Source organism: Agelaius phoeniceus, chromosome 1 (genome assembly GCF_051311805.1).
Source record: "Agelaius phoeniceus isolate bAgePho1 chromosome 1, bAgePho1.hap1, whole genome shotgun sequence".
NCBI lineage: Eukaryota > Metazoa > Chordata > Aves > Passeriformes > Icteridae > Agelaius > Agelaius phoeniceus.
In genome coordinates this window covers 46,526,497-46,540,089 of record NC_135265.1, presented here as the reverse complement: position 1 = coordinate 46,540,089, position 13,593 = coordinate 46,526,497, and the positions used below count along the sequence as shown (strand labels likewise).

Here is a 13,593-nt window from a genome sequence, read left to right as displayed (position 1 = left end):
TTCCTGATAGAAGTCAGCTCTTCAAGAACCAAATTATTTCAATATTTTCTGGAACACAGTATCTCATTCCTTTCTCTAAAACTTTTACTACTATACACTCTCTTCAAAGAATGAAGTTTTAAATAGGTATGTGATAGTAGGTGGTTTCATCTACCTGGCTAGAAAACAGTGAAAGTAATGTCACATGGCTGCCCCTTGTGAATAACAAATGGTCTTACTAGAGCTCTCCAAAACAAGGAGGGAAGGGCACAGAGTAAGCAGTCAGTGCTTATACACCAAGCATCTAGGCATTAGTCTTTACATTCCTTGTACCTGTAAAGAAAAAAATCTGGGAGGATGAAAGACAAAATCTCAAGGTCATGCACTGATAAGGCCTATCTGGTAAAGAGACAAAGCAAATAGAACAACAACAAAAACATCTACGGCACCATGCAGTTTATTTTAGTAATCTTTCTAAGGAAACTAATGATTGGAATGTTTTTCAGAACACAGTAAAAGATGGAACAAAATAAAACCTGAGTGCAGCAGTCCTCTGAAAGGAGAGACTGATGACAACAGAAGTCTCTGGCAAAATTTGTGATGATTTTTGTAAGGACAGCTGTTTTCTCCCATCATTAGTCTTTTGTAGAGGCACCCTCTATTAAAACAGCACATTATACCCTCTCCTCTCCTCTCCTCTCCTCTCCTCTCCTCTCCTCTCCTCTCCTCTCCTCTCCTCTCCTCTCCTCTCCTCTCCTCTCCTCTCCTCTCCTCTCCTCTCCTCTCCTCTCCTCTCCTCTCCTCTCCTCTCCTCTCCTCTCCTCTCCTCTCCTCTCCTCTCCTCTCCTCTCCTCTCCTCTCCTCTCCTCTCCTCTCCTCTCCTCTCCTCTCCTCTCCTCTCCAGCCACCTCACTAGTATTACACTGTTTGCCCCAAATTCTAAATGGTATTTACTTTAAATCTTCTTTGATTCAGTTACTTCACCTTGGCATCCCATCAGCTGGCAAACACAAGTAATGAAATGAAGGGAACACAGTTAAATTGCTATCTTAAATGCACACAAATCCCACATGCTGTGGCAACAACAAAATGAATAACAAACATGCTGCATGAAAATCCTCTTAAGTTCCTTTTTTTTTCAATTCCAGCCTTGCATACAGGAGGAGGAACATCTTAAAAATAATCCTGTAATATTCCTGAACTAACAGCATTGGCATGAGGCACTGGATGGTCTTATGCTTCTCTGCATATCTCAGACAATCACAGCTGCTGCTAGTAAAATAATGGCTGCAAGGGGGTTGGAAGAGGGAGAACGAGGAGAAAAAAGGGAAACGAAAGCCTTGTAGGTGGCCTTGTCTCTGCCAAAATGAAATATTTTCATTGGAGCTTTTTCCATTCAACAATTGGCAGCTTTATCCAGAGGCCTTAACCAGAAAAATTCATACTTTTGAGAGTGGCTGCTAATGGGATGCAGCACTATCTGCTAATGTACATGAATGAATATCTATTTAATATTAGAATTGTTTTCTCTTTTAGGTGCCTTTCCTTTCCTTTCTTTTCATTTAAATTCTTGCCTACCAGGTCTGCCTGCTTCCCTTTGCCCTGGAAATTAAACCTTGGTACTTTATGCAAGATTTATGCTGGAGACGTTGGCTGGTATTTCATTGTCAGTCAGGGTGTGATTCTGCTGTGACAATTTCAGCTATATTTTTATGGTAGCTGTAGTTAAACCAACATGAAGCATAAAAACAAACACTTTTTTTTCCTGACAGAGTTCATTCATATCAGTGAACCAGACTAAAAGGTGCACTATCCAAAGCACTGGCTTTATTACATCTGCCCTAGGGGGCTTTGCTAGCCTGGACATAGCTGGGCTGCCAGCAGCTCAGATGGAGAGTGGGGGTGTGGTGTATCTATGCATGTGTGCAGGGAGGGTAGCTGAAGTGCAGAATGAAAGAAAAAAATAGGTCTAATTATTCTGGTGTTTGGGTGAAAGCCCCCAAAGTGCTGAAGTTAGGAGAAAAATTAGTAGGGCATCCTGACATGTCCAGGACCCACTGACTTCTGCTGTCTGTTAGATTCGGTGGAGGTGTCTGAGGAGGTTGCTGACTTCTGCCTGCTCACCTCACCTCAGCTAGAGCTTTCTGCTCTCTGAGGCAGGTTATGATGGAACAACTGACCTGGTTGTTCCTTCAGCTGCCCCAAGTAATAACCAACCATATTTGATTCACAGAAATTGTTCTCAACCAATGCTTTATTCGTAACAGTCCTGTAAAAGATTTGATTTTTGATGTCAAAGTTTCCTGCCTGCTCTGGGCTTCTTCAGTTGGATTAGAAGGGTGAACAGAGCACACAGGAAGAGTATTATTAAGCTAGACAGTGATTTGATGGCCACAGCCATCAGCAAGGACTTTAATCAGCAAGGACTGTTATCCTTGGGGCAGAAGTCCTTAGTGACAGTAATCAATGGCCAATGGTTCTTTCCTTCCTCCCACCTTTATAAAGCACAACCCACAAAATCAGTGGTGAAGGGACATAGGAGGAAAGGAAAAAAAAGCCAAAAGGAGATGCTAGGCAGCCCCTTTGGTGGTGGGAGGGCCAAAGGGACAACAGTGGGAATGGAGGCATGCAGAACCCCAGGATGCAGGAGACTAGGAAGATCCTGAGCAAGGAGGGAATGGGAACCTGTGATCAATGGGCTCACATTATTATGAACCCATAATCTCAGCATGTAGAGTAGAGTGGGACTCGCTCATTTACTCACTTAAACCTATGTTTTCCCCTTCAGTTCAGAACCGTTTAGCTGCAATGCCTTATTTATTGGAAACTTCTCCCAATTTTATTGGAATGTCCTTTGTCTCCCTTTTCCGTTTCTGGCATGTAGTCTTTGCTCTGTTAAATATTGATGCATTCTCATTCCACAAAGTTGTCTGCCACTTGAATTTCTTTAGCCTTGTATGCTGTTTTCTCTTCAGTGCTTGCTTTCACCCTCTCTGGACCCAGAGAGAAGGAGGAGTGGGGGCAGACTGAGGTGAATTGATGATCTACAGTAAGCCAGTGTAATTCCACTGACTAAATGAACTGAATTACTGTAGCTGAGAATCAGCTTTGTCACGTCTCCCTCTTCTGTGTATTTTGTATTGCCTGTTGTGAAAAAAACCCCACAAAACAACAGAAAACCCCCACTCCACCAAAACTCTGGTTCTTTCTGGTTTTGCTCTGCTAAGAGGTGCAGCTGTATGCTAATAGTGTACTTCTCTAGTGGGAGATAGAAAGGGCTATAGCATGCTTTGATAAACCAGGAAGCAGACTCTGACACTAGTGTGCAGGGAGAGAAACATATGGAGCTTTTTTTCCCACTTTCTTTCCCTCACATCAATTTCACAGTCTTTTAGTTCTGTTGACCTCCATAGAGTCCCTCCTAATTTACAGCGCCATAAACAAAATCGGAACGATGCCCCCTAAAATGTGCAGAATTGTTTCTGGCTTGCACTGAGGAGCCTGTCCCAGGGATTTGCAAAGGCATGTCTCTGCACGGTGAGTTTCTCACATTATAGACCTTCTCCCATGATTCTCGTGCAGTTAGTGGCATATTGTATTTGGATGGGTAAGAAAGATTCAAACAGCAATGCAATCATGTAGTCTGCTGCTTTGGAAGAATTGGAGAGACTCAGTTTCTGGCATGTTTTCTTTTAAACTCCTGGAAGTTGCATGGTCAAGGCTGGAGCAACAGTCAAGCCCTTGACTATGACAATACCCTGAGGATGTGTTTGGGTTTACAGCTCTGCTGATTGATTTCATGCCACGAATGGACTGGAAGCCCTTTATTTTGCCCTGTGCCTCCCTGTGCCCTGGTTCGTGTCCTGGGTGTGCCGTTAATCAGACTATATGGGCTGTTCCATCTTATTGCTTAATTAAGACTTGTCAGTAATTTACATGAGATTAATACCTATTTATATGGAGCTGGAGTTTCCTCTGTTTGGGGGATAAATTATTGAACTACATTATATGAAGTAAATCAATAAAATCTTGCTGGGAATGAGAATGACGTTCTCTCCCTTGCACTTCAGTCCTTTCACCAAGCGCAGAGACAAAACTCACTCAAGGGAGATGTTCATGTGTGCAGTCAGCTTTCCATCTTCCAGCTGGATGTAATGTCTATTAATATCTCTGATCACCTTGCTCTCATGACCTGAATCATAAAGTCGAGACCTGAGGGAGTGCTGCCAAGAATGAGAGGTGCTTTTAAGCAGTTACAGCGTAGTGACCCTGTTATGATATGACTCAGATCCCAGTCTTTCCAGGGGTGACTACAGAACCAACACCCTCAAACTGGTCTGCAGTTGCTATTAAATGAGTGCTTTGTATGACCATATGTACTCATTATTCATGAGGAACAGCAGAGAAGTCATCAGTGGGTGATGTCCAGAACATTGCGGGGTTTTGTTACACTAATACAACCTGTTTACCAAATGCATATATCTTCCTCTTAATTTCATGTTTTGATTGTATTCCAGTGCTGATGAAGATTTTTTCCTGACCACATTTCCTGCCTGTTGTCACTTCCCTTGAATCGGGCTGAGCAAGACACTCCTCTCATAAGAAGCACCCTTCCAGGAAAGCTCCAGATGCTCTTGAAAAATAGAGCTAGTCTTTCTGTCTTGTCTTCCTTTTTTTTTCTTTTTTTCCCAAGTTTGACCTCTGGGATGGATCTGACACATGCCCTCTCTCCACAAAGACATATAGTTTCCCCTTATGGGTGGCTGGTTACTTTCCAGTGCCAGTTTTCCTGCTCTTCCACCCAGCCTTATCCCAAATTAGAAAGTGCAGAGGCTTTGTCCTTTTGTCCCTTTCTGTAAAAAAACATTTACTTCTGATACCATTTGATTTACAACCTGTCACAGAAAAGGGTTTCCAATAAACTGAAAGCTTATTTTCTCTGTAATAATTGTCCCTCTCTTTGTAATAATCTATTCTAACACATGACCAGAGTCAGGCCCAGAGATGTGAAATGGTCTAACATTCATTGACTCAAGTGGTTGCTATAAGAAGTGCAAGGAGAGGGGAATATGCTAATGTGGAGTGAGGGATGGACTTCAGTTCACAGGTGTTGGCTGAGATGGCAGAGTTCATCACTAGCCTGGAGCTTCTGTTGGTTTGAAAAGAACAACTCATCTCCTTCTAAAGTTTTGGAAGAAGAAGAGGGCTTTTCTCTCTTACTTGTAAATAATTCAGAAGAGTCTTTTGAGTAGATAATAAAACAAGGACAACCTTCACTTCTAACCAGCTTCTCATTGTCCCTCTTCCTCTTTGTGGCTTGTTTTAGCTTTGCTGCCATTATCACTGAAAACTCTCCTTGAATGCTTGTGCCATAGGAAAGTGTTCACAGAGCTAAGAAATGAGATGCTCTCTTGACAGCAGGCACTGCTTAAAGCAGGGGTTAATGTGCTTTTCTGGCCTCAGATGAACCCAGTTTCAGGGCACTCCTGTGTTCCAGCTGTCCTTTTCCTTTTCTGCTAAACATCATCTCTGCTTTGTATCTGCCACCATAACTGCAGGTTGGAGGTGCTCCCTAACCCAGTTCTGTCACAGTAATCTGGGTCAGCCTCAACACTTCCAGTACTATGTTTATTTTAGTAACTCTCATCACTTCAGCAGTTGGGTTAGAGAGCCCTTTCATGTGCAGTTATGCTGACAAAATTGAGGGGGAAGTGAGCTCCAGAGGGGGCTGAGTGGAGCAGGACAGGGGTGCCAGTGGCCATGACAGCAGGCTGACCATTCCCTGAAGTACACAATAAACAAACCTGGGAGGAAGGGACAGCCCACAGCAGCTTTTTGGCATCTTGAGTCTTTTGTCCTCTCCTGACAATGAGAATAGGTGGGAAGTATACAGATTTAGAAGTTAATTCCTAAAATCATTATGTGCTTGCATATTAACAAAGGCTAAGTTGTTAGCTAAACTCCTTGCCACTGATTTGACTGTGACAGTGACTGATTTGAGACTCAGCATTGCAGTGGGCCTTGTAGGGTGTAGGTCACGTACGGAGCTACAAAATATTTTCTGAAGAGAGGGTCATTACAGTTTCTCAGGTGTGCCTTCAACTTGCAGAAAATGTGCATGGGCATCAAAATAGTGCAAAAGCTGATGATCTCAACCTCCATGGAAACAGCACAGCAGCAGATGGATTTGCTGAGGAATGTAACTGTTGGCAAATGCTAGGATTTTTTATTTAATATCAAAAAGGAGGAAGCTGCAAAATTTGGATCTGAACTTCCCTGAAGTTTAGTAGAGGAGCAGGAAGGAACTGTTTGTATCAGAAGTTTTGGTCTATGTCCTTTTTTGATATTTAACTGTTGTCAAAAACATCAGTGAAAGAAAGAAAATAAATCATCTGGACACTTTACTTTATTAGCTACGCTTGATATTTTCCAATCTGCTCTTCTTCTAACCCTTCTCGCCTCTATTTCCAGCCTTCATTTCACTGAGATTATTCTACATGCTAGAGCTGTTTCTCTATAAAAAAAATCAACTACAAAATCTTTAAGACATTTGCCCCTGGAAAAGCAGCACACTGTAAATAATATACAGGAGTAAGAGCCTCATGAGGCTCTGAGTCCAAGCAGATGTCATTAACTTGGAACTGGGTAAAACATCCCTACTACCTCTGAAAACAAACCAGCCCTGCGGTCCCAGCCTCTGTCACCTCTTCAGTAATACCTGATCACTGGAGTGGGCTTGGCAATTCAAGGAAAGCTGTACTTTGCCTCTTGTGAAAGTGGCACACAGGCACACACTGCCAGCTCAGTGTCGAATTGTTATGACACCAGAGTCGCTAAACATTTTACACACAGTTGGAAGCAGCTTTTACATGACTTCCATCTCCTCAGGCTTTTTTCAGCCTCTTTTTTCAGCCTCTTTTTTCAACCTCTTTTTTCAGCCTCTCCCTTCAGCCAATGGAATGAAAATGTCAAGAGTGTTCTCAGACCCACTCTCCTGGGCACAATCACCTGAGTGAAAACGAGTTTGTGGCTGTGAGTGCAATATACATTTATTGAGCTATCTCCTGGGATACCTGTGGTCACTTTTCAATTCAGCCTTAACTAACTCCATGTCATGGTGGAAATGAAGCAGCTGGTGTAAATAAATAGATATTTTCTGCCTGTGGTTTAGATCACTTAAACTGTCTTTTAGAGTTGAGGTACAGAGTTAAGAACTGGCTGTGGAGGAGAAATGTTAGCAGCTTCTCACAACGCAGTACACCCCGAGCAAGGATATCCACAGAGGACAGTGCCTGAGTGCTTGGAAGTGTTTAGATTCACACTTAGGTTTATAGCACTGTAGTTTTCCTGTGGAGCCAAGCTTTTAAATGTTAACTTGAATTGATTCTCAGATTTATATTGGTATTTGATATGCACACATGTACATATTTATACCCTCATATACCCATGTGCTTAATCTAACTTTTCACCTTTGATCACCTCAGTGCTTAGCCCTGGTTGCTTGGGAAGGCTTTTCTTTGAGAACAACTTTTTGGTTGTGAAGTCCCCTGGGATTAGGTAGCTGGAAATCTCAACTCTAATTAGAACAAATTTATCTACTTGTAAATGTGAACATATAGCTGAGATTTCATGCCTCAGACAATTTCCTTTAAGCTTCTGTACATGCTCTGGCCAAGAGCAAAAATTTCTTTTTCAAATAAAAAATCCTACTTCCACTCAAAAATCAACCATCCAATCAATTAACTAGTTTGTTTGCTGGTTTTGCAGTATGCACAATATTAAATCCCCTGAAAAGTGACATTCGTAAGAAACAATTATCAATATATATCATTATAAGTGCTTGAAAAGAAGACTTCCTGCTACTGCATGTCTGAGGATTTCCAGAGGAACACAGCAAGGGTTTCCAATTGCAGCAGGCTGGAAAACATAAGATTTGAAAAAGTCAAGATGACTGATAGAACTGCTGTTTTAGGGAGACACTTAGACATTTTAAAATGCACCATTTATATTTATTTTCCCATCCAGGTCTCTGCTAAGACAAATTAGCAGTTGTCATCGTTTGACGCTGGCGCAATGCCAGCACCCCCATGAAAATACACTCTTCTTGGTTTCTGCTGTGAGATGTGACCAGGAATAAGCAAAGCAGGCCCCCACTTAGAAATAAAGAAAACTTTATTAACTACACTACAACTATATGTAAAAAGGAACACACGGGAAAAATGAAAACCTTACAAATACATTTCCTCCTTCCCCCACCAAATTCCAATACATCCATCCCCCAAATTTCAACTCTTGGTCCAGCACCACCCTTCAGACAATCAATTCTCAGTTCATCAAGAGGAGAGGAGTCCTTCTTGTGCCATAGGCTTCCCCTCATGTGTTTCCATGTCACTCATGGCACCGCCCAGAGAACATCTGCCATCGTGACCTCTTCCTTCCATGTCCAGTGCTCTCACCACTGCACATGGACCAGAGCTGCTTCTAGGGTTGTCTTTTAAGGATGCTTTGTCCCGTTCCAAAAAGAGCACAGTCTCACTTTTGGGACACCTTTCCCCTCCAAATTTCACCCCCTGGTGCCGAGGGGTACCAACACTGAACCCTCTTGGCTCTGAGCCATTGCCTCCCCCTGGATGCAGTCTCTGTGTCACAGGAAACATGGTTCTATCCATGGCTATAACAAGAAGAGTCCAGTTAAAACCACTCTATCATCTCTTCCCACCTAAGATTCTTCTCTCCTGGCATCTTTCACTTGCCCAGACCTTCATCACACTTGGCCATTGCCTTCTTCATCTTCCACTCTATCTCTCTTCTAGGAAAGGTTAATGTTCTGCAAAGTTTTCATTGTCCAAAAAAGGGTTAGAAGCTCGGGCTCTGCCCGCCCAAAGCTCCCACAAGCGGCCGGACACCTTCTCGCTGCATCCCCCCCCCCCCGCCCCCATTCTCCGCTGGCCGGGCTGTGCTGCCAGCACATGATACCAAATTTCAAGGTGGCACAGGCTCGCTCTCTCTCTCTCTCTGTCTCCTGGGGGGGGCTGCCCGATGCCTCCTGGTGCTTCTCTGTTTCCACCCTTCCACCCTCAGGGCCAGGCCTACCTCACCAGCCACATGGCTTCCCCTTCCCCGCCCAGCGGCAGCAGCTGGGCCAGGGGAGGCCTGACCTGCTTCCCTCACCAGAACCCAAGAGAGCTTCCCCTGGGAGTGCTCTGCTTTTTAACCCCTGTGTTCACAGAGGCAAATCCAATGTCCCCAGTGGCCACACCAGGTGCCAATATTCAAATCTGAGCACCCATTGGTGTGACCACAGCTTATCCCAGAAAACTTCCTCTCAAACCACGACAGCAATATAGATCAAGGCATTAAAAAAGAAGACTTTAATAAAGTCTCAGATTTAGGGCTTGTGCCTGTAGATTCCGTGGCATAAACAAGAGGCAGTGGTATGACACAGTAAAAATCCAAGTGTCAGTCATGCCAGGATGACTAATATAACTCACTTGTGGCCTCATTAATCATGAGTGGAGCAGGCATCTGAAATTCACGTCAATAACAGCTTTACGCCACCCTGGCAAATAAGAAATCCTCTATAGATATCCTCAGATAGAGTGAGAAACCTTGCTCCTTTCTGGTGTAAACCACCTGAGCTCTGCAAAGGGCTGACAAGCAATGATCATTTTTCTTAGCTGAGCATCTGACCTACATTTGCTATTCATTATTCCTGTATTATTTTTTGGGAGTCAGCAGAGTTCTTCTTCTGGCTCTGAACAAAGTGTTTGTCTTGTAATCTAACCAGACCAGGGATGTCTCCAAGTACTCTTTGGGAATTTTGTAAAAAATGCAGCCTCTCCCTTAGCTGTAGAAAATAAATTGAAGGTTTGTTTCCCCTCAGGTGAAACTGATACCATCTTAGGACACTTTTGATCACTAGATAAGGAGATCACACAAGCAATCCTAAGAAACATTTACCACTTGAGTTGTTAGATTGTGAAAGGGTGGTAACTAAAAAAGGAAATATTTGGATAAGTATGGCTAGATTTCTTTAAAAGCTCTGTGCTTCCTCCTCTTCCAAGTTTTGCACGTGGAAGATTTTTCTTGCCTCTCCCTGTCTCTATTCTTCTAGAGCAACATTCATTTGGGATGAGGGAGACTGTCAGGACTGACTCAGTTGAAAAGCCATCACTGCTTTTTGGTGGGAGTAGTGTCCAGGTGGATTGGGTCCTTGCTCTGTGTGATCTCACTGCCATGCACTAGCAGGACAGAGGCAATACAGATGCTGGGATAAGGGCAGGACCCTCCACCTCTTTTGGGGGCTCTCTGCATGTGGGTCAGCTTAGTCTAAGAGCCAAAAAACTCTATGAGAAAGGAGAAGATCCATTTCTCTCCTGCATCCCCTCAAAGTATATCGCTATATATTTGCTTCAGAATTCAAACTTTCATCAAAAAGCTCATTGTAGAGTGGTGCTGATCAGGAGCTCTCCTGAATGCTATCCAAGACCTCCATGTGGTCCTTAAAGGCAAGACAGTCTGCCTTTCCAGCTCATCTGTGCCCAGCCCAGATGGCCCCTGGCCCCAGAGTGTGAGCTGCACTTGGGGTCTGCCAGCCTGGAGCCTGCAAGACGCCTGTGGGGCTGTGTGAGGCTCCTGGGGCTGCATCTGCCACGCCTGCCTCAGCAGCAGCAGTGGAGCATCTGGAGGAAACGTGAGGTTCAGATTTCATGGAGCATTCTCAGCCTGAAGGAAATGGCACAGCTGACTGTTCCTTTCAACATGAGCTGCCATGCCGGGTGACAAAAGTGCAGCTGAGGGGCCACATGCAGCTCCTGAGTGCATCTGCTGCTGCTGCTCATGGTACTTGGTGAAAACCCCCAGCAGGCTTGAAGCGTGGCAGCCAGATGTGACCTCACCTTCTTGCCTCCTCTCCATGTGGCATCATGGCAGAGGAGGAAGAGCCAAAAGCAGCAGAGGACACATCACCAAGCACCCTGATTTCCTCCCCACTGGAAAAACAGAGCTCCCTATAGGCAGAAAATTGGTGCTGCAGTATTCCTCCCAAATCCCAGCATGTTTAATGTGCTCTCAAGATAATTGAATATCCAGTTGATGATGTGTAAATGCTTGTCATCGGGAAGGTCAGATATTTTCAGCTGAAGTTGATAGGCTGGTCATACGGATAAATGGGGACTGAAAAAGAAAGACCTGGACCAAAATAGTTTTCTAGATGTTTAGTGAGAAGGTGAAAGTCATTCCCTCTCTCTAGGGCAGAGCAGCTCCCATACTGCTTATGTAACTTGCAGGTCTAAGGCTTCACCTATAATAAACTGACCACATGAAAAGCAGCATGTCCACGGTGGTGGTTGTTCTTTTGGCTCCAGTGCTGATGATTGCTTTGCTACCAGGGAAGTTTGTTGGCAGCTGCTCACACTCTCTTGCACACTCTGAACTGACTCAGGTCAGACCCACTTCACACCTCTGAAGCTAGAGCAGGTGCCTCTTGCAACAGTTCACTCATGCACTGTAAAAAGGCCATGCCCAGTCTCTTGACAATAGACATTGGTGCAACTGTTGCAATCCCAGAGTATAACTCCATCTTGGTGGTTGCTGTGGTTCTCCCCCATGCCTCATTTGGGGGGAGAAATGAGATATTTAGGGTCATACCATTAATTAAAGTTGAGGAAGGTTCCTGGTGTTGGAGCCCAAGTGGGTTGAGCTAAATGACTGCCCCTCTGCTGAACATCCTTGATTAAGGTCAGTGTGTGGCTACAAGCCCTCCCAAAGTTGAGCACTGATGTGGTGGAAATTGGATCTCACTGGGCTGGTCAAAGAGGAGTTCTACTTCCCAGCAATTATTGCCTGGGGAAGGGAAGGGGAATGGAAGGAAAAAAACCCCAGACCTGGAGGCAGGGAATTAGAGTAAGTGCTGATGAGTTGGCAGACGCCACCGGATCAATCGGCATATCATGGCAAGGAAAACAGTGACAGCCCTCTCAGAGCCATCAGTCACTGTTGTTTTGGGTAAATGCCAGCAAACAGAGCGAGACGAGAGAGGAAAGATGGGGGAGGGAGGCACCAGCCTGCTGGGCCACGTTTAATTACTTTGGGTCACATCAGAGAGAGAACTGCCCACTGTGACAGATCAGTCCTGCTCAGAGGGCTTGCACGCAACCCAGGGTAGCAACCAGGACTTATGTTTGCGGATCTCCTTTTATCCAGAAAAAAAACCCTGCACAACTCAAAGCACCACCACAGCCAAGTGACAGGCAGAAGCATATTGTGCACATCCACACATCCCCATGCCATGCAGGGCTTCCCTGGGCTGCAGCAGCAAGGGGTGTCTGTCTGACAGGGCGTGCAGCAGCACTACACAACTTTCCAGGCAAGAGAGAGGGCAGGGGAGGCTTGGTGGTACCATTGCTTCCCTGGATGGGAGCCAGAACATTAGCACATCTAAGGTAGGGCTTGTGTCTCCACATGGCTCAAGTTGTTGCCACAGCCTCCAGAAGGGGATCTTGCCATCTTTTTCTCCTTCAAAACCTTCAGTGGGTCTTATGGCAGCACAGCTGCTCTGCAAAGTCTTATTTATGAGTGTTTTTTGCACCAGCAGCATGGTGCTGTCATGGGAATGGTCACTGACTTTCTGTACTTGATTGCCATCACAAATTCCTCAGAAGCTTTTAAAAAAAGAAAAGAAAGAAATATCACCATTCTTTAAATATTTTTATGGCAGAATCCATCACTGTCACATATGAAGCTCATATACGATCCTTGTTTTCTTCACACACAACAATTTCCTGTTGACTTCACTGGGATCTGCATTTGCATTCAGGTTGCACAGTCAGGTTGTTAATTATGCAAACTCACCTGGTCCTCCTGAGCTCAGCACAAATTCAAATGGACATGCCCTCATGAAAATAAGTCCTTCATTGCCCTGCTGCAGATTTTAAAATACTAGTTTCCCCAGTGGAAACAGTATTTGGTGTTTCTAGAACACTCTGATGATGTGTGGCTCCCCCTACTTTCTTCTCAGCCCCTGTTTTAGCGATGTTTAGTTTCAGGCCTTCTGTCCCTGCATCTGTGCTTCTCCTTCAACTTGATAGCTTGTGGTGCTGGGTTTTTGACTATGCTAATGACCTAATCCAAGTTTAAATAATAAAAAAGTCAGGTTGGTTTTACTGTGCAGGGATGGAAAAAAGCAAAGGAGAAGTAAAAATGACAAACTGAAATTTGCTGCCACAGTACTAAATTGGAGTAGGAGCCAAAATTAAACTGCTCGTCAGCCACACCATCGCAGATAGGAGAATTAGGCATTGTTTCTGTTTCAAATCAAATGGCTGTACAGTCCAGGGGTGCCAGTTTAGCTCATATAAAGGAGAAACCTTCATTATAAGTCTGAGAGGCCACTTTAATGAGCTGTTTTAATCTGACGTAGTTCAGCTGATTGTGGTGGCTTTGGCACAGGCACTGCTGAGCTGTGTGGGGGATGAGATCTGCTGTGTGCCCCTGGTGCCACTGCCATGTGTGGCTGTGTGCCCCACGGGTGTTACCAGCACACCTGGCCCCTGGGTTCTCACTTGCCCCATTTGACTCTGGTATTTTTCTCTGCTCTGTTCTCTCCCCACATTT

At 44.5% G+C, this 13,593-nt stretch overlaps 1 long non-coding RNA gene across 1 annotated transcript in view; it reads left to right on the top strand.

The window, feature by feature from the left end:
* LOC143694074 (uncharacterized) overlaps nucleotides 1–13,593 on the top strand; it is a 75,626-nt gene that overhangs the window by 15,720 nt on the left and 46,313 nt on the right. The window lies entirely within an intron of this gene.